The 25,337-nt window shown below is 40.0% G+C and overlaps 1 long non-coding RNA gene across 3 annotated transcripts; it reads left to right on the top strand.

The window, feature by feature from the left end:
• The first annotated feature begins 236 nt into the window (after positions 1-236).
• On the top strand, positions 237-25,029 carry LOC129044529 (uncharacterized). 3 transcript variants are annotated; one of them, XR_008504681.2, is made up of 11 exons: positions 251-465; positions 6,487-6,615; positions 6,854-7,017; positions 7,772-8,436; positions 9,204-9,295; positions 11,485-11,601; positions 11,685-11,750; positions 19,017-19,169; positions 22,119-22,259; positions 23,160-23,247; positions 23,699-25,029. It is a non-coding gene; the product is annotated as an uncharacterized LOC129044529 (long non-coding RNA). The 3 variants fall into 3 exon arrangements; XR_008504690.2 differs by lacking the exons at positions 19,017-19,169; positions 22,119-22,259; positions 23,160-23,247; positions 23,699-25,029 and having other exon boundaries at positions 237-465; positions 7,772-7,929; positions 11,685-12,033; XR_008504682.2 differs by lacking the exons at positions 19,017-19,169; positions 22,119-22,259; positions 23,160-23,247; positions 23,699-25,029 and adding an exon at positions 11,851-12,032 and having other exon boundaries at positions 299-465; positions 7,772-9,295.
• The last annotated feature ends 308 nt before the right edge of the window (positions 25,030-25,337 follow it).

The raw sequence follows: 25,337 nt of genomic DNA on the forward strand, positions 1-25,337 counted from the left end.
CAGAAGAGCCCAAAATGATCTGACGCAACTTCTGCATATTTTATATACCGAGGTTATACAAGTACAGTTCCTGGACTACATGTTCTGATTGGAGGAGAGAAAAACCTCTAGGCCTACTCTGATTGGACTTTATTTTCATGCTGTGATTGGTTGTGTTAAGACTTGCTATCATCCAATCAGAACATGATAATAAAGTCCAATCAGAGTAAGCCTGGAGGTTTTTTTCTCATCCAATCACAACATGCAGTCCAGGAACCGCCATGGGCATAACCGCAGTATATAAATGATGCTGACAACGGATCAGGATTTTTCAGGTTTCTGTGTCTCGCTGGTTTGCTCAGTGCTCGGGTTAGAGGATTAGGACTCGGGAGTCACTGGCCGCATGCTGGAGGCTGGAGCCAACGGGAGCGCGGCTCGCCTCGCTGCGGTTGTTGGCAGCGACTGAGATAGCAGCCGCCTGAAGCGGTAGGAGAAGGAAAACAGTTTTGGGGTAGATGGAGGGGGGTAAAGTGGATAGTTAGTGCCAAAGGGAAAAAAGGATAGCTAGCAGGAGAAAGCGTTGCAAAAAGATGGTGGGGAAAAAAGGTTTTGGGTAGATGGAGGTGGAAAAACGGTGGGGAGCGGGAGGGAGGGAAGGTTTTGCAGAAAGACGGCGGGTAAAAAGTTTATGGGTAGTTGGAGGGGGAAAGAGAGGGTAGGGATGGGGGAAAACGGGAGAGAAGCAGTAGGGAGAGAAGGTTTTGTGAAAAGACGGTGGGGCGAAAATACAGTGGGGGGGGGGGAAGGTTTTGGGTAGAGGAGCAAAAGAGGGTACCAAGTGGGAGAAGGAAAAAGAGGGTAGCCAGCAGGAGGAAGACAAGGTTTTGCGAAAAGACAGTGGCAGAAGAGAAAGACGGTGGAGAAAGAAAACACGGTGGGTAAAAAGTGTTTCGATAGATGGAGAGGGGAAAGAGGGTGACGAGGGGGAGGAAAGAGGGTGGCGAGAGGGAGCAGGGATACACGGTTGGGAAAAAGACGGAAAAATAGTTTGGGGTAGATGGAGGGCAAAACAGGGTGGCAAGCAGGATAGGGGAAAGAAGAGTACGAGTGGTAAAGCGGGGAGACTGAAAAGATGGTGGGGAAAGTTTTGGGGGATACATGGAGGGGGGGAAAGAGGGTGGGGAGAAGGCTTTGTAAAAAAACGGGGGGAAATGTTTTTGAGTAGATGGAGAAGGGAAAGAGGGTGGCAAGGAGGAGTGGGGGAAAGACGATGAGGAAAACAGTTTTTGGGTAGATGAAGGTGGAAAAGAGGGTGGTGAGCAGCAGGAGTGGGGAGAAGTCTTTGGGAAAAGACGGGGGAAAATGTTTTTGCTTAGATGAAGGAGCAAAATAGCGTGATGAGAGCGGGAGGGGGAAAAGGTGGCGAGGGAGTAAGGGAAAAGATGGTGGGAGAAAACAGTGGGGAAAGGGTTTGGGTAGATGGATGGGGAAAGGGTGGTGAGCGGGAGAGCAGAGAAGGCTTTGCGAAATGACGGTGGAGAAAGAAAAATGGTGGTGAAAAAGTTTGGGAGTAGGTGGAGGAAGAAAAAGGGTAGCGAGAGGGAGTTGGGGCCAAGGCGGTCGGGAAAAGAAAGTGGGGAAATAATGGTGGGGGACAAAGGTTTTGGGTAAATGTTTTTTAAATAAGAGTATTTGTAATTTTGCTTTTGAGTAGTTTCAGTTCTTTATGTTCTGTGTATTAACCCGTTGCCTGATGCATAGTTTGCAAATACTTTCTTCCATTCTCTGGGTTTCTTCATTCTGATTGCTTCCTCTGCTGTGCAGAAGGGTTTAAGTTTAATTATATCGTTGCTTTTGTTGCTTGCTTTTGATGTCTATTTGAAAATTCCTTGTCTTAACCAATTTCATGAAGCGTTTATCTTATGTTTTCTTTAGTAGTTTCATAGTTTCATGTCCTACATTTAAATCTTTGAGTAGAGTTTTGTATATGGTAAGATAACAGCCTAGATATGTTCCTGTGCATGTGGGTGTTGGGTTTTCCTAGCACAGTTTATTGAAGAGTTTGTCCTTCCCAAATGTGTGTTCTTGGTGCCTTTGTTAAAAATGAGTTGACCATAAATGCGTGAATTTATTTCTGATTTCTCTGTTCTGTTTCACTTGTCTATGTCTGTCATTCATTCCTCTCTGTCTCTCCCTCACCCCTTTTGTTGATAGTACTATGCTGTTTTGATGGTACCATACTTACTATAGATTTGTAGTATATTTTGAAATCAGGTAGTGTGGTGTCTCCAGCTTTTCTTTTTATTCCAGATTGTTTTGTTTATCTGAGGTATTTTGCATTTCCATGTGAATTTTAGGTTGGTTTTTACTATTTCTATGAACAATGTCTCTTGCATTGATTCTGTAGATCCCATTGGGTGATATAGATATTTTAACAATATTCATCTAGTGCGTGGACATGGGATATCTTTCCATTTACTTGAGTCTGCTTTAATATCTTTCATCTATGATTTATAGTTTTCATTGTGGGATCTTTTGCCTTTTGGGTTAAGATTATCTCTATGATTTTTTTGGTAATGAAATATGATTACTTTCTTAGATATTTCACTATTGGTGCATGGGCATGCTACTCATTTTTATATATTGATACTGTGTCTTGCAACTTGACTGAATTTATTATTTCTACTAGGTTTTTTATGGAATCTTTGGGGTTCTCTCTGTATAGATGTATGTTTATGTCACCTGCAAACAGACAATTTGACTTCCTTTCTTCCAATTTGGATGCCTTTTATTGCATTCTCCTGTCCAGTTGCTCTAGCTAGGACTTCAGTACTATGATGATTAAAAGTGGTGTAAAAGTAGCCACACTTGTTCTAGATGTTAGAGGAAGCGCTTTTAACTTTTTCCCGTTGATAATGATGTTAGCTGGGGGTTTGTCATATATGGCCTTTATTGCACTGAGATAAGTACCTTCTGTGCTCATGTTGTTGAGTTTTTATCATGAAGGAATGTTGATTTTTTCAGCATCTACTTAAATGATTATATGGCTTTTGTTCTTGATTTGCTGAATGTGGTATCACACTTATTTGTGTTTATTGAATCATTTTAATATTCCTGGGATGAATCCCACTGGATCATGGCAGATGATCTTTTTATTGTGTTGTCAAATGCGATTTTCAAGTATTTTGTTGAGGATTTTTTGCATCTTTGTTCATCAGGGATATTTGGCTATGGTTTTCTTTTTGTGTTGTGTCCTGGTCTGGGTTTTGTACCAGGGTCATGCTGTCCTCATAGAACAAGTTTCAAAGCCTGCCTTCCTCTTCATTTTATGGGGAATATTTTGAGTAAAATTGGTATTAGCTCTTTTAAAAATGTTAGGTAGAATTTGACAGTAAAACCATGATTCTTGTGTTTTTCTTTGCCGGGAGACTATTACTGCTTTAATTGCATTACTCATTATTGGTTTGTTCAGGTTTGTTTTTTTTAAATCATTCTTTCTTGGGAATTCATTATGTGTCTAGAAATTTATTCACCTCTAGATTTTTCAATTTGTTTGTATATAGATGTTTTTAATAATCTCTTCAAGCCTTCATATTTCTGTTATCAACTGTAATGTCTCCTTTCTCACTATGATTTTTTTTCTTATCCTTAGTCTAGTTAAAGCTTGTCAATTTTCATTTCTCTAAAACACCCCAGCACTTTGTTCCATTGACTTTTTGTATTTTTCGTTTCTATTTTTAAAATTTCTTCTCTTATCTTTATGATATTTTTTCTACTAATTCTAGCATTTGATTTTTCTTGTTCTCAGGACTGGAGCTGTGCTGTCAGGTTGGCTATTTGAGATCTTTCTACGTTTCTGATTTGTAGGCAGTTATAGGTATGCACTTTTCAAACTTACAGCTGCCTTTGCTGAATCCCACAGGATTTGTTATGTTGTGTTTCTATTCTTATTTGTTTCAATAACTGTTTAATTTCCTTTTTATTTTTTCATTTATCGGTTGTTCATGAGCAGGTATTTTAATTTCCATATATTTGTTCAGTTTTTAAAGTTCCTCATTATTGATTTCTAATACTATTCCACTGGGGTCAGAAAAGATACTTGATATGAATTCAGTTTTTAAAAATGTGTTGTGACTTGTTTTTTGGCCTAACACATAGTCTGTCCTGGAGAATAATCCATGTGCTATTCAGTAGAATATCCATTGTGCAGTTGTGGAGTGGAAAGCTGTGTAAATGTTTGTTTGGTCCATTCGTATAGAGTAAAGTTTAACTGATATTTTGTTGTCTGTATGATCTGTTCATTGACGGTAGTGGGGTGTTGGTTATAGTGAAGTGTTGAGGTTCTCTACTGTTATATTGCAGTCCATCTGTCCTTTAAGGTCTGTTAATATTTGCTTCTGTATTTAGGTGCCTGAGTGTTGGTTGAATATGCACTTACAATTGTTAGGCTGCTGTTTACTTCTTTCTCATTATATAATTATCTTTATTTTTTGTTTTTTTTTTTGACTTAAAGTCTATTTTATCTAAGTATAGCTACTTCTGCTTTTTTGTTTCCATTTGTGTGGGATATCTTTCATCATCCCTTCACTTTCAGTCTATGTGTGTCTTTATAGGTGAACTGAGTTTCTTGTAGGCAGTATATAATTGGGTCTTCTCTTTTAATCCATTCAGCCAGTCTTTCTTAATTTAATTTAATTCACATATTCAGGGTTATTACTAACAGGTAAAAACATACTACTGCCGTTTTTTACTTGTTTTCTTGTTTTGCTACTCTTTTTTGTTCTTTCTCCCTTCCTCTTTCTCTTCTCTCTGATCTCTTTTTCTTTCTTCCTTTCTTTTCTTTCCTCCTCGCCTTCCTTCCTGTATTTATTTGTAGTGAAGTAATATTTTCTGGTAGTGTGTTTTAATTCCTTGCTTTTTATGTTTAGGATGTCTGTTATTGATTTTTGTTTTCTGGTTACCATGAGGCTAAAAAACATAATTATAATAAGTTACTTCAAACTGAAGAAAACTTAACTTCGGTTGGTCTTAGCTACTCAGGAGGCTCAGGTGGGGAGGATTGCTTGAGCCTGCCAGGCCGAGGTTGCAGCCAGCTGAGATCGCGCCACTGCACTCTCCAGCCTGGGTGACAGAGTAAGACTACGTCTCACTAAATAAATAAATAAATACATAAATAAAAATACAGTAGCTTATAATGAATTCTGATTATAAATTTTGAGATGATGATATTTTAAGGTATAAAGAAGAAAGTGAAAATCATTCATTATCTCATTACCCAAAGATAACTATTTCTAATGTTTTGGTACATATGCTTCCTAATTCATAACCCCTTCTCTCTCTCTGTCACACACACACACACACACACACACACACACACAAATGTACACATAAGATAGATATATTTTACACACAGATATAATTTTATTGTAACTTTTCAGAAACAGTTTTGTAATTTAAAAAAAAAAATTGAGAATAAGTTTTGTGAATAATATTCATAGAAAATATTATACAGCTTAATTTTAAGATTTTGTTTTATGCTCTTTGGGGTGGCAGGTTCACTTCTTGCTAAAATGAATCATCTCAGTGTCTTTGATTTTCCTTCTCTCCGCTACACTGTTGCTTTTGGAAGGGGGGGGGCCTGTATCTCCCTCCTGTTTGCTTGGGGGCAAACACATAGTATCATGGGGTTATGAAGACATGTTGCCTGTGCCAGATAGCAATACTGGCTGTAGTTCTGAAAATAAAGGTAACGTAAGAGTTTTTGTCCTGTGATTAATATAAGATGTAAATAAAGTGGTTTTAATCATAGCAAATGATTTAGATAAAACTACATTTTAGATCATTGTAGCCAATGATTTAGATATAATTCTGTGTGTACCTTTTAATTAAGAGTTCAAGATTTCTATACAGTATGTTCATTGTCCGCTTTATCTGTAAAGCATAAAAGCTGATACTGGGTGAGGTAAGAAAATGGATACGTTTTACTATCACAAGGAAAAGGTGGTATCCATAGTCTTGCCAAGGAGGCATGGACTACTTAAGTTGGCTTCTGGATATTTCAGTTTGGGTATGATAGCCTTAATATGAATTTTTTGGTTACTGCTTGATAATACTTAGTAACTGATTGTGTGTGTTTAGTAATGATTGAGTATTGTAATTGATTGATTAGTAATTGATTGAGTTAATGAACCTTCCCGTCCTAAAGGCAAAAATGAAGAGGTTCAAGGGAGCATGAATTGTTAACATCCCCTTTAAACAAATAGGCTAGGTTAGAAATTTTTTTACAGAGCTTTACAGTATTACATGTCAGTTTATTACAGTATAACATGTCAAGAAAAATGGCAGAAGCTCTCTTAACTGACTTGCCAGATGGATTAGATCTCTCCATTCACTCAGTAAAATGTCCAGGATTTCATATTATACTTTCAATTAAAGAGGAGTTTAGACTTTTATGTTGCTCCAATTTATGGATACCTACTCTCTTGTACTTTATATCCAAATTTATAGATCTATTTGAAGAATTCAAAGAATCTATGGAAGATGGCTCAGCTTGCTGTGAAGCAAAGAAACCAGGGACCTTCTCCAGAACCTCTGAAGTTGATGTTAGGTCCAGCTAATATTTGTCCTCTAAAAAGAGTAAGTATCTAAAGCCCGAACAACTTGCATGGCTTTCTTTTGTTAAATCCAAATAATAACCATTCAGATCTTAGAGGAGACTATAAATATTTAAATACATGTCAGTTACCCAGGAAGGATTCTATGTAAACCATATTCAGATTCCTTTAATTGAAACACCTTAATAGCTGCTTTTATATTTGTGGTGCGTAAGTCTGTTTAGTCCAACAATAGATTGTTTTATTACCTTTTTTTTTAGAAGTGGAATTCTCTCTCAGTTATACTAGTGCTCGATTCTAGTAGCTACCCTAAAGAATGTGGAGAAAAAGAGATGAGTCTTTCTGATTGAATAGAAGTGGATCATTTCCATTAGAACAGCTTCAAAGCTTCCCCCAACTTTTACGGAACATCCATTTCTTAGAGGTATGTGACTGGACCATATGCTTGTTTGCATTTTTCTATTTGAACTTCCTTCATGGCCTTTTGTTTTTCGTTTTTTTTTTTTTTTTTTTTTTTTTTGAGACAGAGTCTTAACTCTGTCACCCAGGCCGTGGCACATTCATAGCTCACTGCTGCCATGAACTCCTGGGCTTATGTGATCCTTCCACCACAGCCTTCCAAGTAGCTGGGACTATAGATGTGCACCACCACGCCTGGCTAATTTTTTAAAAAATTTGTATCAGGCTGGGCATGGTGGCTCACACTGATAAATCCTAACTGGGAGGCCAAGGCAGGTGGATCACTTGAGATCAGAAGTTTGAGACCAGCCTGGTCAACATGGTGAAATCACATCTCTACCCAAAAATACAAAAATTAGCTGGGCATGGTTGTGCACGCCTGTAGTCCCAGCTACTCAGAGGCTGAGGCACAAGAATTGCCCAAACCTGGGAGGCAGAGGTTGTGATGAGCCAAGATCTCACCACTGCTCTCCAGCCTGGTTGACAGAGTGAGACTGTCTAAAAAAAAAAAAAATATATATATATATATATATATATATATATATATATATATATATATATATTAAAAATAGTTGCCCAGGCTGGTCTCAAACTCCTGGGCTTAAGTGATCCTCCTGCCTCAGCCTCCCAAAGTGTTGTAATGATAGGCATGAGCCACCATGCCCAGCCTATTTTTGTTATATATTTTCTGTATGATGATTTCCTTATTCACTTTTCAGATACTTAACTGCTGATCAGTTGTTCTGTCATTGGCAGCTGCCTTCTCAGATGGGCTCAGTGCTAAACAACTCTCTGCTGCTTCACTACATTAACTGTGTAACAGATGAGCCAGTCTTGCTGAGGTCTTATTAGTGGTTGAGTCAAACATTACAAGAAGGTAAGAGTTGCGTGAGGATGGGACAAGATAGTTTACAAATGGGTTTCTTTTGTAAGGGTGCTAAATTCTAGACAAGAAGAGCCTTCCTATGCTGTAATTATGTCTGTGGTAATCATATATTTAGAGCATGAATGTTTCTGTTGTAATTTCAAGGCAGTAAGAAAAGAGATGGATTTTGTTAAGGAAGCACTGCTGGATGCCACCAAGACTCACTGGGTGCCTCTACTTTGATGACTATCTATCTGTCTGTGGTAATCATATATTTAGAGCATGAATGTTTCTGTTGTAATTTCAAGGCAGTAGGAAGGGAGAGGGATTTTGTTCAGGAAACACTGCTGGATGGGTGACCACCAAGACTCACTGGGTGCCGTTCAGGAAACACTGCTGGATGGATGCCACCAAGACTCACTGGGTGCCTCTACTTTGATGACTGTCGCAATCCAAGGATTCTTCATCTTTGTATGTCCAGAAACTTAATGTGAGGCCCCCAGAGTCATCCCGTTAATGGTAATGAAACTCAGAGGAGACTAATGTAAGCCAGATTGTCAGCTAATTATTAAGTTAATTATTTCTGTTAAGCAAAATGCTCATATCTGCCGACTAGAATATCTCCTGTCTGCTATCAGCATATATGGGAACCAAATTTGTCATTGGAAAGTTTCTTAATTATAGAATTAAAGGAAAGGGCAGTGAGAAGCCTTTCATCCAGGCCATAGTAAAGCCTAAGCATTTCATTCCTCCACTGGTGGGGGGTGGCGGGGAAATGATATTTCTTTGGACCAAACTGAGTGTTTCATTACTGGATAAGCTACTCCTGATTTTTCTAGTGGTTAAAGTTGCTTTTAGTTGGTTCCAGGCCAATTCTCCTCCTCCTACTCTGAATCTTTTAAACAGAATATGATAGTTAATTAGATTTCCACTTACTAAATTTCTATCATTTTTACATTATACCCAGCCTACCCTAATTGAAGTTTAGGGTATTCTCAAACTTTCAATTCAGATGTTTATACTTTCTTGGAGTACTATGTGATATAAAGCTTACCTTATTCATTATATGTGAATTTTCTCCATTTATGTTTTCACTGTAAGCTTTTCCCTATATTACCAAGTTGTTGAACGTATCTGTTGTAGTCTACCTCATGAGTTAGCTAGGATGTGTAAGACTAATGGCTTTTTTACTTTGTCACTTATTTGTCACTTTAGTGATAATTATGTTATGTGCACTTTTTTATTGTGGTACAGCTAGATGCTTATATTTACTGTTTCTGCTCTAGAATGTATTTGGTACAAGGTGAATAATTATGAACATGGAAAACAATTTACCAACTTCCTGGATACTATCACCAGGGCAGAGTCCTTCTTACAAGTAAGATTTCACTTACTGCTTCCACACTCCACCACTCTTTACTAACATTTATTTAGATACCCATTGAAAACCTTTTTCTTGGCCAGGTGTGGTAGTTCACACCTGTAATCTCAGCACTTCGGAGGCCAAGGCGGGTGGATCACTTGAGCCCAGGAGTTCAAGACTAGCTTGGGCAACATAGCAAAACCCCATATCTACAAGGAATGCAAAAATTAACCATGCATGGTGGCATGCATCTGTAGTCCCAGCTACTCAGGAGGATGAGGTAGGAGGATCACTTGAGCTCAGGAGGTCGAGGGTGCAGTGACCTGTAATTGTGCCATGGCACTGCAGCCTGGGTGACAGAGTGAGATCCTGTCTCAAAAACAAAAATAAAAAACCTTTCTTAAATACCTGACACCTTTTGTAAATAATATTTGTTGAATTTGAAACTCATTATAAATAGAGCTGAGTTGGACTTTAATCTTTGCACTGTTGGATTTGAAGAAAGAATATGTTACATTATGCAAATAAAAGGGAAAAGCCTGTAATTTAAGAGAACAAACTGAAGATGTAATTAAATATATTCAGTTAATTGGATTAGCCAGTAATGTAAATTTCATAGGGTCACTAATATTCTTATAATCAACAAACATTTTTTGTGTGTCAAATATATTCCAGCCAATGGACTGATTGGTCTGGGTAACCCTGAGTTGTATTTTAAGCTGCGACTCAGGTATCAGCACCATCAAGAAGCCTTCAGTTACTGCCCAGTGTGGGTTAGCTCCTTGTTCTATGTGCTCCCATGGCTCCCTGTGCTTACCTCTATCGTGACACTTTCAGCATCCATTTTTCCACACATGATGAGCTCTCAGCAGGCAGAAACCATATCTAACTCTTCTTCATGTTTAGATGTTCAGCTTGATTGATAAATGTTTGTGGAATAATTCTTTGGGGGTTTTTTTGGGGTTTTTTTTTTTTGAGACAAGGTCTCACTCTGTTACCCAGGCTGGAGTGCACTGGCACAATCATGGCTTACTGCAGCCCTGACCTCCTGGGCTCAATCATTCCTCCCCCCTCAATCTAGTAGCTAGGACTACAGGTGTGCACCACCACTCCTGGCTAGTCTTTTTGTTTTTTGTAGGGTTTTTTTGTTTTTTTTTTTATGTTTTTTGTTTTGATTTTTGTTGTTTAGTTTTTTGTTTTTGTTTTGTTTTTTGTAAAAATGGGGGTTTACCATGTTGCCCAGGCTGGTCTCATACTCCTGGGCTTAAGCATTCCTTCTGCCTTGGCTTCCAAAAGTGCCAAGATTACAGGCGTGAGCCACCACACCCAGCCCAAGTTTTAGGGATTTGGTGAGAAACCATTTAATTGGAAGCTGGGTGCAGACGATGGTAGTGAGGATAGCAATTTAGGTTGACATTTATGTTTCCTACTTGGGAAGATGGATGGCATTCATTGAGAAAAGAAATACAGGAGGAGCAGGCTTGGAAGGAAAGATGTTTCACTTAAGAGATGCCTATGGGACATCAAAGCGGTCATATCCAGTACCCAGTGAAATAATGAGTCTAAAGCTCAGGAATGAGATTTGGGCTAGAGATACAGATTTAGGACCCCTCATGTTAAAAGCGATGGTTTTAGCTATGATGTGGATGAGACTGTCCAGAGGATTCATGTCATGAAAGCAGGTCTTAGGACAGAGTCCTGGTGCATGTCACTATATAAGGCTTGGGTGAGAAAGGAAAAAAGGGAAGCCCCAGGTCCTCATTCTGGTGGAAATATAAGCAGCCTAGACATTTGAGCCTCTAAAGATGGAGCTGCTCAGAGTTGGGATTTGGCCTATGGCCTCTAATGAAATTCTAGCTGTATTACATAACATTGTACGCATTTTCACTGTTGACATTACTGCATGTACCCCAAGATAATAAATTTTATTTTAAAAATTCTGTAACTTTTAGCTTTCTTTCCAATTGATGAAGTTTTTTGGTATTTGAGAACTATATTGATAAAGATGGCAATGCATTCTAATACTAATCATCTTATCCTTTTTCTGAGGAAGTCTGGCATCTAACCTAAGGCTGTTTATATTGATGACAAAAAACTAGTCTAAGAGTGAAGCAACTATAGAGCACAAAATAAACTGGTTTTTTAGAGCATAATTTTTGACTGAAGAGTTCCATATAAGAATTTACCGTTCACTTGTGTTACAGGAGGGGTTTCATTCCTGTGAAGCATTCCTGTTTAAGAGCCTTCCTTCTGGGATGGCCTCTATTGTTGGTCACAGATCCTTCAGCTTGTGAGCTGGATTCTTTTAAGTAGCTTCTCTGGTATGTATCATGAAAATTTGCAGTCATTTAATTCAATGTACTATGATTGAAAGGATTTTGATATATATTTTTTTAATTCCCAGAGGTGAAACCACTTCTTTTTGATCGCCTAGCACAGCTCTTCTTTTACATCAATGATTTATTTCAAGGTAACAAAAACTTGCCTTGCTTAGATTTAACAGGATATATTATTATATTGCTAGTGGTACACAATTCCAAACTGACATGACAGCAATGGTTTTGTAACAGGATTGTCTTGGACCTGGGCTTTGAGGTGCTGCATCACTCAACTCAAAGTTAATGCATAAAATGTTCCTTTTTTTAAGGCTGTGTTGCATACATTTTTCCCTGTTTCCACTTGTAGCAAATGACATAGTGAATGAACAAGTGGCAAATGCGTATTAATAAATAATAAACTGACAAATAGTTTGATTATTGTGGTTTATGTTTTTGTGGATACATTTATTCACATCACAAATATTTTTTGAACACGTACTATATAGTCTTCTTGACACTGGGAATACAGTAGTGACCAAAGCAAACTAAACTCCCCATGACATTCAATTTTATAGTATAATAATAGTCATTTTCTGCTAACAAACTGGCCATACAGAGAGTAAACCATTGGGGTGCCCGGGGAAGTGGGGAGACAGGTTGGGAGGCTGGTCCAATCATCTGTCTTGAGATGATATGACTTGGACCAGAGTGGTTGGCAGGAAGGAAGCCCCTTGTGATGAGACTCTGGGCTGCTTCTCACTCCTCCCAGCTCTTCCTCTCCTTCCTGAATCAGCGGCTTCTTTCCCTGAAGAGGATCTTTGCTGAAGTAGGGATTCCCAGCAGATTTACCAGTTTGGAGCAAACCTCAGCCCTACTTATGTCACACAGGTGCTTTATCAGTTTTTGTTTGCAGTCGTTTCAAAGTACGCAATTACAATAATACAGCATTGTGTTTGACTTTAAGGTGTCCATTGATTTTCTCAGAGGACCGGATTAGATAATGCTTCTGAATGCCAAGCTTAAAGTGATTGATTTTTATCTTGGATGCCTTTAAAGGGGTATATTTAGAATTGTCCGACATAAATGGAGCTGTACTTGCTAAAGGTTAACCTAGCAGGAGGGTTGAGGTAAGACAAGTAAGAGGGGGACGTGTTGAGTTTTAGGTGACAGAAGGCTGTTCAAGTAGAAATGTTGGTGGGTAGGGTGAGGCATAGTTAGAAAAGTGGGACTAGCTCTTAGCAGCAAAGATGGGTCAGTAAATAGAAATGTGGGAGTCGCCATAGAGAGGCGGAGTTGGATTTGAGGAAGGGCCCTGATCTGTGTATTCAGCAAGCCATCAAGTATTCATTGAATACCTCGTAAGTGCTGGGAATGTTATGGCGAAGAAGGCAGGCGGATCCCTGTTCTCAGGGAGTTGGTATTCAGTCAGGCATGGGGAGGTAGAAGGGCAAACAATCATGACCTCATGAGTAAAATACTTTCAGAGAGTGGTAAGTGCTGTTCAGATAATAAAAGTCTGATGTACTCTGGCTTGTGGGTGCTGGGGAAGATTCTTTCTTAGATTGGCAACCAGGGAAGGCCTCTTTGAGTAGGTGATGCTGAAATGAGACCTGAATGCTAGGAAAGATCCCACCTCTCGAAGATGTAGGGATAGAGTGTTGCAGGTAGAAGTCTTGGACAACAGAAGCTAAGTCTAACCTTGGGCAAGGTCTCATTTAAGCAAGTGAAGATGTTGAGCAGCAAAGAGAGAGACAGGAAGAAGGGCAGGGACCTTGCTGGCTTCACCCACCAGCACAATAAGCACTTTACACAGAGGTAAGTGTTCATGTTAAAAAGAACCAAGGCTGGGCACAGTGACTCATGCCTGTAATGCCAGCATTATGAGAGGCCAAGGCAGGCAGATTGTTTGAGCCCAGAAGTTCAAGATCATCCTGTGCAACATGGCAAAACCCTGTCTCTACAGAAAATACTAATACAAAAATTACCGGGGCATAGTGGTGCATGCCTGTGGTCCCAGCTACTTGGGAGGCTGAGGTGGGAAGATCATCTGAGCCTGGGGAAGTTGAGGCTGCAGCAAGCGGTGATCATGCCACTACACTCTAGCCTTGGTGGGAGAGGAAGACTCTGTCTAAAAAAAGAAACAAATGAGGATTGTGTTCTGCCACCAAGACTGAAGAATCAGAATGCCAAGAAGGATGGCAGTGATGGTGTGACCTGCAAGGAAGTCAAGGAAAGGGTCACTGGTTTTGATCTTAGTTACTGGTGGACCATTAAGATTGTGCACTCATTAGAGGGTGCTGAATTCAGGGACCACCAAATGCAAGGGGTTAAGCAGGGGATGAGGAAATACTAATGGCATTTTTGGACTCTAACAAATCTTTTCCTTTAACATTTGTGAATATGCCATAAAAGACTCCCCCACTATGTGCACCCCCACCTTTGGAAATCTTTCCTGGCTGTGCTCCTGAATTTACTCACCTTCTCTTGCCCCTTCTCCGTGGGCTCCTCCTTTACTTTCTCTTTGCTGCTGAAGACTTGTCACTTTGCATTCCATTCTCTCTTAATCTCCAGACACCCCATAGCTACAGGCCAGTCCTGCCTGTCTTCGCTGGTGGGAACCTGGTTCCTGGATCTAGAAAGTGGCCATGAGATGTGACAAAAGGGATGATATTTTAATGGGCCACCAAGGTGTTGTTTAAGACTTGTGAATGTTTGAAAACAAAAGGAAATTAATAGAGAGGGAGACACTAATGATGAAGGGCAGAAGAGAGCACAGGATTTGAGGCAGAAGTGGAAGGGCTAATCTTAATATAAGGTGAAATCCTTCTTTTTCTGAGTTAAGAGGAAGGAAAGACTAAATGAGGCTGAGTTCCAAGATTCTAGAGTTGGAAGAGACGTGAGTGGGAGAAGCTTATGGTAAGTGGTCTGGATCTTTGTAGCAATACAGAAAGCCAGGTGGAAAAACAGAAAGCCAGGTGGTCTGCTGAAAGTTAAGCTAAAAATTGTTGCAGGAATTTTGGAGTTACCACTCCAAATATTTTTCTGGGGCCTAACCAAGTGAAGAATGAAGAAACTGCCAAGCACCAGCAAAGATCCAGTTGAAGTTGACATGTATTTTTAGCAAACTCTGCCTTTGTCCAGGCTTGCTCTGCCAGGGCCCAAGCTGGTGCTAGTGTTACTGCTGTTTATAGAGAGTTTGGATTTTAGTCACTGATGATATTTTGAGAAGACATCATTCTCATATTTGTCCTTAACAGGAAATCAAAGACTGATTTGTTTTCCTCGCATTTCACTTTGACCTGTCAGGGGCGTGTAATTAGTAAGCACTGCCTGTGGAATCCAGTATAAGGAATTGTAATTAACAATTTTTCATAGACCTATTAAATGTGGCTCATTACATTTAGAATCTGAGCTATTAGGAAAAATGAAAGCTCTCAAACTTAGCATAATCTCATTTGTTTGTAGTAGTTTCTATAGCACATTGTAGTTTTAAGGTGTATGTCTACTCAGGTGTAGTTTTTTGAAATATTTTTGAGCAGCTACTAACAATAATATCCTCAAGTAGAAATTTGCTAACTAAATGGAAACAGATAAATCATTTTGGGATCTCCCTTTTTTGTATATTAGGTTGAAAACGGTGTATTTGTAGCCAACCCAGTTCAGAACGTTCAATACTAATGAGAAAAGAGGGCAAGTCTGCAGAAAATATTAATGAGATGCTTCTAAGTAGACTTTCTTGATATAGAGCCTCCCTATCAGCAACGCTAACTGCCTGGACTGGTTCCACCATCTCCAAAACTCTGAAACAGTAACAAGCAGCTATGTTGCTCTGAGTTTCCCAGACCTGTTCCTCTGTATAGCTCTGTTCATCCATGTTTAATTGAGCACTTACTCTGTGCTTTACAAAGCCCTTACCTATGCATACTTGACCTTATTTTTTTTCCAGTCATTGTCCAGATTTTTATTCCAGCCAATACATGTTGTAGGCTATGGACATAAATTTGCATGAACCTGTAAGAATGCAAAACAGCCCCATCTTTAACTGTAAACACTTTATCATCACTGTTAGTATAAATTAGTTGATTTCATGTTTTTCATATGCTTTGTGAATGTGAAAACCTGATATTTAGCATCATCTTTGCTAAATACAGTCTTGACAAGCAAGTAAAAGCTTTCTATAGTACATTTTTTTTAGAATTTACCATTGTTTTTGTAATTTAATGTTCTAAAATAGCTGTACAGAGTTTTAAAGTCAAAACAGTGTACAAAGGTATATGCAGGGAAGTGTTATTCCCACCATGTTGATGAATTCTATATTCTGCCCCCACCGTATCCCCCAGAAGTAACCATATTTACTAGTTTTCACTTATTCTTCCAGGGTTTCTTTATGCAAATATAATTACATTATATATGTTCATAATTTCTACCTTAATAAAAGGTAGTATAGTATGTATGCTGTTCTGTCCTTTTTTTTTTTTTTTTTTTTTTTTTTTGAGATAGAGTCTGGCCCTGTCACCCAGGCTGGAGTGCAATGGTGTGATCTCGGCTCACTGCAACTTCTGCCTCCCAGGTTCAAGCAATTCTCCCGCCTAAACTTCCAGAGTAGCTGGGATTACAGGCGCTCACCACCACGCCTGGCTAATTTGGTGTATCTTAGGAGATACGGGGTTTCACCATGTTGGCCAGGCTGGTCTCAAATTCCTGAACTGGTGACCCGCCTGCCTCGGCCTCCCAAAGTGCTGGGATTACAGGCGTGAGCCACTGTGCCCGGCCCACTGTACTTTTAAAGTAGGAGGAGTTCTTAACCAGCATAAACCTTTAAGGGGTTATTAAACATACTCCCTCAAAGTTTCAAATACCATTTTATCTGTATCTGGTCATAACTTTCATGAGATTTTCAAAGCCATCTGTGATTCCCCAAAAGATTAAAAATCATCATTCCATAAGAGTTTACAGATAACATACCAAATATCTGGATTTGTAACAAACCATAAGCTGTAGTAAAAAGGTAAGGCTAGAAAAAGATGCCATATGTAGAAAAATGCATCTGAGTTAATATGCATTTAATGAATTCAGTGTAATTTTATGCTTTAATTTTATAGTTGGAAATGCTAGAAAGTGAAAATATGATTAATTCGTTGTGCGACTACCAAGTTAAATACTCACACCAAATGAAATACTTAGTAGTCCACACTAGAATTTAAGGACAGTATTTTATTTTCATAGGCCTCTATTGTATCAAATAGAAATGATAAAATTGTTAATAGTTGTTATAACTTGTGTAAGTGGATAATTTGAGCTTTTTAGAGGACAATTTATTTGTTTGTTTTACCTGAATAAACGTTGTCATGACAAGTTTGAAGGCTTGATCTGGGCTTGTCCCGTGGGAGAAAATTAAATCTTACCCTAAACAATGGAAATACTGAAGGAATGCTTGTTGAAAATGTGTGCAGTATTAAAAAAAAAGCCATCAGAAGGCAAAGGTACATTTATAACTTGGTAGAAGTTGGTTTTGAATATTTTAAACATGTGATTTCAGTGTTTTTTTTTTTTTTTTTTGAGAGACAAGGTCTTGCTATGTTACCCAGGCTGGTCCCGAACTGCAGGGCCCAAGTAAGGATTGTACTTTTATATGCATTCTCTGTGTATTCATTTAACATGATGTCACTACATTGAAATTCACCAGTTATGAACTGAGTAAAGTTTTGAAAATTAGGTGAACATTCAGGAGGTCTATAAGTTTTTATTCCATTATAAATTACTACCTATGACCATGTTAATAAGAGTGTATCTGTTAAAAACATCTTGGTGAAAATGTTATGCTAACAAAGTTCCTAATTTTTCAGTTATTCCCCTTTTTGGGTTTGTTACCAGTGGAAATTTATCCTCTTGGATTTATGTTCCTGAATGAAGAATATACTTCTTGGGGCTTGCAGTTTAATGAAAATGAAGGTTTTTAGAAGCACAGGCATTCAAAACAAATACCAGACAGATTGATTTTTACTTTTCTAATCTAAACCATTTAAAAATGAATTTTCATCTATCTAGGCTACTTTTTTTTTCTTCTCAAGATGGAATCTCATTCTGTCACTCAGGCTGGAGTGCAGTGGCATGATGTTGATTTCGGCTCACTGCAACCTCCGCCTTCTGGGTTCAGGTGATTCTCCTGCCTCAGCCTCCCGAATAGCTGGGATTACAGGCATACACTGCCACAGCTGGCTAATTTTTGTGTTTTTAGTAGAGATGGGGTTTCGCCATGTTGGCCAGGCTGGTCTTGAACTCCTGACCTCGTGATCTGCCCACCTTGGCTTCCCAAAGTGCTGGGATTATAGGCATGAGCCACCGTGCCCTGCCATTAAGTTATATTTTATAGCCTGACAGCTTTCTAAGTGAACCACTCTGATTTTCTGTTGACATCATCAGTTCTCACTGGGCTTGTATATGGAAAATCCATAAACTCCATGTTTCAGATATGCCAGTAAGGGAGATTAAAGTACATTTTGCATCTCCTCACTAGAAACAATAATTATTTTCCTAATGATAGTTTATGTCATTGACTGTTTATAAAAGGAAAAATAAAATACATATAAAGGGTTACAATAAGTTACGCAGGTATAAAATTGTTTTGTAATATTTGAAAGCTTTTATTAGGGTGAAATTTTTGGCTGATTTTATGTTGGAAGTTGTTTGTTATGAGTGTAGTATCACAAACCTGTCAAGAATTTATGCTGTATAAAATGGAAAATAAAAGCCCAAGATCTTGATTGGAATACAGGTGGTTCATCCCAAATCTAAAAATCCAACGTGCTCTGAAATCTGAAACTTTTTGAATGCTGATGTGATGCTCAAAGGAAATAATCTCACTAATCTCAGGTGTAATAAGTAAAAATAAAAATAAAGGAAATGTTCATTGGAGTATTGTGGATTTTTGATTTTTCAATTAGGAATGCTCAACTCTTAAGTGTAATGCAAATATTTCAAAATCTGAAAAAATCTGAAATCCAAACACTTCTGGTCCCAAGCATTTCAGATAAGTGTATTCAACTATATCAGTTTTTTTAGGGGAAACACAAATAGGATTTCTTCTCTTATTTTGAGATTTAGTCCACGTGAGAAATTTTTTTGGAATAATTTGTAGAGGCATGAGGCCATATTGAGGATTGGGAACACCCTCAAGAAATGTCAGACCCTATCATAGGAGGCCTTATAATAATAGAGCACATAACTGGGGTCAGGTTGTGGAGTCAGAAGATAAGTTTTTTTTTTTCCTTAGCTATTACTTCTTGCTCTGTTTTCATAATTGGGATTTATCTTAGTTTCAGTTTGGGGCTCCCTCATTTATACCCTAATCTGTTTTGGTAATCAAATGAATTTCTGTGTCAAATATTTAGACTTAGTATTTTCATTCCTTTCTCCAGCAAATACTAGCTGTGGGCTGCCTCTAAAAATACTGCAGAAGACACATACCTGTGGCACCAGCTTGGTGATACTGGTGTCTTCTCCAGGGGGATCAAGCAGCTCTACCACTCGCTCTCCTTTTGGTGGAACAAATGGTTTGTGATCTTTGAAAAGTAAGTGATTTTTACTTGTGGCTCATTCCTTGATTTATCTCAAATTCTGAAATTTAAGGCTTGCCTATTATTTTAAACTTACTTTGTTAAACAGTTGTTTGTGGCCAGGTGTGGTGGTGCATGCCTGTAGTCCCAGCATTTTGGAAGGCCAAGGTGGGTGAACCACCTGACGTCAGAAGTTCAAGACCAGCCTGGCCAACATGGTGAAACCTCATCTCTACAAAAATAGAAAAATTACCTGGGTGCCTGTAATACCAGCTACTCAGGAGGCTGAGGCAGGAGAAGCACTTGAATCCAGGAAGCAGAGGTTGCAGTGGGTTGAGATCGCTCTATTGCACTCCAGCCTAGGTGACAAAGAGAGACTATCTAAAAAAAAAATGTTTGCAATAATTCTCTGACAACCAAAAACACCAATTATCAATATAGGGTAGGAAGATTTAAAAATACAATTTTTGTGATTGACATAATAGTATAGTTTTGAAAAGTATCATCCTGTAAAAGTAGTCGAGACACTAATCAGTTCAACAAAGTTTTAGAAAACAGTATTTTCCCATGTTATTTACCGATGACAGCAAGAACTCTACTCACTATGATAGACTTTCAAAGCTATTAAAATAAGCATGTAAAACACCTCATTTTAGGACACACATACAAAATACTAAGCATACAATACAGAAAAAATGTATAGAAACAATATTTTTAAATGTACATATATTTTTATAAGGAGGCATACTATAGTAATTAAAGCAGTGTATTTTTGGCTTCAGAGTGGGTACACAGTTAAATGGAATAATGTATAGAATCAAAAAATGTTCCTCACGCTGGGCATGGTGGCTCACTTGTGTAATCCCAGCACTTTGGGAGGTCAAGGTGGATGGATCACCTAAGGTCAAGAGTTAGATACCAGCCTGGTCAACATGGCAAAACCATCTCTATTAAAAATACAAAAATTAGCCAGGCATGGTGGCACACCAGCAGTCCCAGCTACTTGAGAGAAACAAACTCAAGAGACACAGCACTAAAGTTTTGTTTGAAAGTGGTGAAGAAAATAAAATCAATGATCATGATTAGTGTATGTGTGTGTGTGTATATATACACACACATATATATACACACACTATATATATATACACACACACATATAGACACACACACTATATATATACACACACACACACACACACACATATATGCTGGTGTGGATCCTTGACATATTTAACTCATTTACTCTTCACAATAACTGTATAAGGTAGGTATGTAGTTTTATTATTTCCACTCTACAATGAGGTAACAGATATTCCATGACTTTGCCAGGGCCACCCAAAAGTGTTAGAGCTGGAATTCAACCTCTGAATCCTAAAGTGCATGCTGTCACTGCACTGTCCTGTGGTAAGGGAAAAGGCCAAGGTGTCTCCAGGTTTTAGAGCTAGTATTTGGAAGGATTGCAGCTGAGCTATGTTTGGGTGTACACCAAACTGTATTGAGCACTAACTACAAAGTGTTTCCTGTAAACATTTTTACCTTGCATTGTTAATGATCATAACCCCTCTTAAGTTATCCTTTTGATAATGTATATCGGGAAAAGCCTTCATGCAAAAGTTGCCATTTTAGAAACACTTTGCAAATTCTGGTTCGGTATTAAATTTAGGAAGATGGGTGGTGACAGTTTTCTTTCTGTGGTCTTACGTGTTTATTTTCCATCTCTTTACCACTAATTGCCACCAATACACAACAATGACAAAAGGGTGTGATTGTTAAAAAGTCTTGTTAAGAGCCGAAAACTTAAAAACTTTGAAAATAATCTCCAGGCTCATGAAACAGCTTAATGTTTGTTTCCAACGTCCTAGCCTCTGGCTTGGTGTATCATATTTTGGGTGATCAGTTTACAAGTCGTGCAGACCTCATTGCTCCTGGGAGCTCACTGGGCTGTAGTGCTCTTGTACCAGGATTGAATAACAAACGCATTTCTTTGGAAAATTTAAAATTTTAGCAAATTTTCCCTGAAGTATCTTGCCAATTCTCTATGGCATTCTAGTTTCCTTGAAAAGAAAGAAGTTTTGTTTAAGACAGAATCTCTTCTGTCACCTAGGCTGGAGTGAAGTGGCATGATCTTGGCTCACAGCAGCCTCCACCTCCAGGGCTCCCACCTCAGCCACCTGAGTAGTTGGAACTATAGGCACACACCAACATGCCCAGTTAATTTTACATTTTGTAGAGCCAAGGTCTCACTATGTCCCCCAGCCTCGTCTGAAACCCCTGGGTTCAGGCAGTCCTCTCGCCTTAGCCTCCCAGAGTGCTGAGATCACAGGCAGGAGCCATTGCACGCAGCCAGGAAGAATCTTTTGTGCTATTTAAATTTAGGAATCAGTATGAGAAATTTCTATATGCAAAATCATTCTGAATAAACTGCAATTGAAGATACTGTTCATTAGGTTGTGTGATGATGCCTGTAACAAATTATCAAGGTTAATGCTATAGAAATGTTTATTTCCGGTGAGGAACTGGTACACTTGTTATTGTGAGAAAGGGAACATTATGTAATACATTGGATTTTCTATTTTCCCTGGCTGGTGGGAAGCTTGTATCTAAGTGTTGGGCTCAGTTACTAGGGCTTTTTATTGTGTATTAATGTTAATTGGTCCCCTTTTACCTGGATTTTTAATGTAAGCCACTTAAATCCCTTTTGGAATTAGGCCACACATAAATCAGTTACTGTTTATTCTGTGAGACTTATTCCTTCTCACACAGGAGGTAAGCAAAAATTTAAAAGTCTTGGCTTCTTGCCAAGTCCCAACCTAGTGTTCTGCCATGTAAATATATGGGAGTAAGGATGTGGGTTTCAACATTAGAGAGCACCCTTGCCCTTGTATTTTTGAGCAGTGCTTGTGTGGAATGTGTGTACAGGTAGCTGGTGGCATGATAGTTAAATAAAGTATGCTGTTTTTACAGGCACGTGCTAGGACTCTGTGAACAACATGTTATGGACGTGCTCAAATGATTATATCGATCAGTGGTGTAACCCTGGGAATCGAGCCTTCCATTATGTCTGCGAGAGACTTGGAGTCCGTCAAATCATCACTGAGCCCAAAGGTGAGGTCATCCCACCACCTCAAGGCTATTGCAGGGAGGCCAGGCAGGGAAGAGACCCCTCCTACTGGGAAGAAGGCAGGCCATGAACAGACCAGGGCAGCCAGTCCCCAGGAGCCACAGGCCAGGCCTTCCTAACAGGTACACACCTGTTCCTGTCTTGCCCTGTGTGAATGTGGGGGCAGCGTGTGCTGCAATCAAGGGGGCTCCAGCTTAACTGACGCACATGGTTGTCTGTCCTTGCGGAGCAGCAGTGTGATGAAAAACCTTTCCCAGGATTCCATCTCTTAGTACAGAATTGTTGGTAAATGTGTTTTTAAAGATATCGATTACATTTATGTGGTCCTTCTCCTCTCCTACCCAGCTAGAAGTTGTTGAAGTTGGGACTTGTCTGTTTGATCCCTCATATGAAACCTGCATTGTCCCACACAGGGACAGACCATTGCCTTGGGAGGGACTGAGTGATGACTTCATGTGGCCCCTTCATTTTACAGAGGAGGAATCTGGGTCCTACCATGCTGGCAGAGTTGGTGCAGGCCACTCAGAGAGCGGGAACTAGGAACTAGAGGCCAGCTGCTGCCCAGTAGTGTAACACGTACTTCCTTCAACTTGAATGGGTTGTGATCCATCCCTAGGGGCTAGTCCCCCACTGCCTCATGCCAGGGGTTTTTCTTTGCTCCGTGGTGACCATCTTTCCTGTCCCTTCTTTCTCATCACCCTGCTCACTTTCTCCCTGACTCAGCGGCCTGTCATTGCTCTCTATTGAGTGCACCTTCCTTCTTGCCTCTCCTGGACCTCAGCCAGGCTGGCGTGCTGGGGACAGCACCACTGCAAGGCCTGTTGCCCAAGGTCCCACAGCATTGGACTCAGTGGTGTGTGCAAACCTCTCCTTTTGTGTTTCAGCGAGGATGCCATGATGAAAGCTGGCGTGACGCATAGTAAATCCAGCAGGGATATGGAGAGCCATGTGTTCCTGAAGGCCAAGTCCTGGGTAAGGCCCTAGTGGGTGAGCCCCTCTGGCAGAGAGGCTAGGAAAGGACAGTGTCACAGACTCTGGAACCCCTCTGTGGGGGATCCTAGGGAGTCGGGGTGTCATGGTTGCTCATTGATTGATCACAGGGAGTCTGGGAGGAGTGGTTTATTGATCACAGGGAGTTGGGGTGGGGTGCTTGCTCATTGATTGATCACAGGTAGTCAGGGTGGGGTACTTGCTCATTGATCACAGGCACAGTTGGCTTTGCCTGCAGCACTCTGGGTCCTCCTGTGTGTCCACGGTATAAGGAGGACACGGGATGCAGGCCAGCCTCTGGCCCCAGAGCTCACTGCCAGCACCTTCCATCTGTGGTCAGCCCCCATGAATCCCACAGAGAGCTCAGTTAGACCCCAGCTGCTCCTGTGGAAGGGATCAGTGCCATAAGCAAGAATCTGGTTTGTCCTTATAGTCTCTCCTAGGGGTCTTTACCTAAGCCCCACAGAGCCCTGAGGCGTGGGCCAGAAGCATCCCTGTCCCCTTTTGCGAAATGAAGAAGGTGATGCTTATCTAGAAGAATTCAATCCCGGTGGAGTAGAGGAGAAGGGTTTCCACCACATGAGCTCTCTCCCTGGGCCAGCACCACACTTGAGAGCCTGATGTGACCACCTCCTTTCATCTGTGAGTGCCCCTGGGACAGAACTGTTTTACTAGAAATGAACAAAACACACATGCACTTATGTGCACGTGTGTGTGTGAGACAGAGCTGCAAGAGCACAGGGGCTGAGGTGGGTGGAGTAGGCTCTGTCTATGCATGCATGTGATAAGCTTTTTCTGTAAGAGCTTTATCCAATTCACCCTTTCAGGTTTACATGTCAGTAGTCTCTATGATATTCACAGAGTTGTGCAGCCATCACCAAAATCTAAGTTTTGAACTTTCATTAATAAATAAATGAATAAACAGGTGCACCTTCACTGTGTTGCCCAGGCTGGTCTCAAACTGCTGGCCTCATGCAATCCTCTTGCCTAGGCCTCCCAAAGTGCTGGGGTCACAGGTGTGAGCCACCAAGCCCGGCCTAATTTTAGAACTTATTTTGTTTTTTGAGACAGTGTCTCTGTCACCCAGGGTGGAGTGCAGTGGCATGAACCCAGGCCACTGCAGCCTCAACCTCCTGGGCTTAAGTGATCCTCCTTCCTCAGCCTTCTGAGTAGCTGGGACTACTGGTGTGTGCCACCACACCGGGCTATTTTTTTATTTTTTATAGGTACAGAGTCCCACTGTGTCACCCTGGTTGGTCTTAAATTTCTAATCTCAAGCTACCCTCCTGCCTCCCAAAGTGCTGAGATTACAAGTGTGAGCCACCGTGCCCAGTTTGCTTTTTTTTTTTTTTAACTGAGTCTTGCTCTGTTGCCCAGGCTGGAGTGCAGTGGCACCATCTTGGCTCACTGCAGCCTCTGCCTCCCAGGTTCAAGCAGTTGTCCTGCCTCAGCCTCCTGGGTAGCTGGGATTACAGGTGCACTCCACCACATCCGGCTAATTTTTGTATTTTTAGTGAAGATAGGGTTTTACCATGTTGGCCAGGCTGGTCTCAAACTCCTGACCTCAGGTGATCTGCCCGCCTGAGCCTCCCAAAGTGTTGGGATTACAGGCATGAGCCACCACACCCGGCCCAGTCTGCATTTTTTAAAGGAACTTTATACCTGTTAGCAGTCACACGCTCTTCTTTCCTTCAACCCTCAGCCACCACTTATACTTTGCACTGCCGTGGATTTGCCTATTCTGAATTTTCCGTATAAATACAATTGTACAATACATGTTTTATTTTGCAGCTGGCTTATTTCACTTAGCATAATATTTTTAAAGTTTAAGGTCCATGAACAGTGTTTGGTATGTACTTCATTCCTTTTTATTGTTAAATAATCCATGTATAAATGGCTATATCACATTTTTCATAGCCGTTCATTAGTTGGTGGATATATGGATTGTTTCTACTTCTTGGTTATCATGAATAGGTAAAACAATATTTGATGGGGGCTGTGTTTTCACTTCTCTTGGGTATATACCTAGCGGTAGCGTTGCCCAGTCATATGGTACCTCTGTATTTAACCTT

The sequence above is a fragment of the Pongo pygmaeus genome, chromosome 16, assembly GCF_028885625.2.
Source record: "Pongo pygmaeus isolate AG05252 chromosome 16, NHGRI_mPonPyg2-v2.0_pri, whole genome shotgun sequence".
Classification (NCBI taxonomy): domain Eukaryota; kingdom Metazoa; phylum Chordata; class Mammalia; order Primates; family Hominidae; genus Pongo; species Pongo pygmaeus.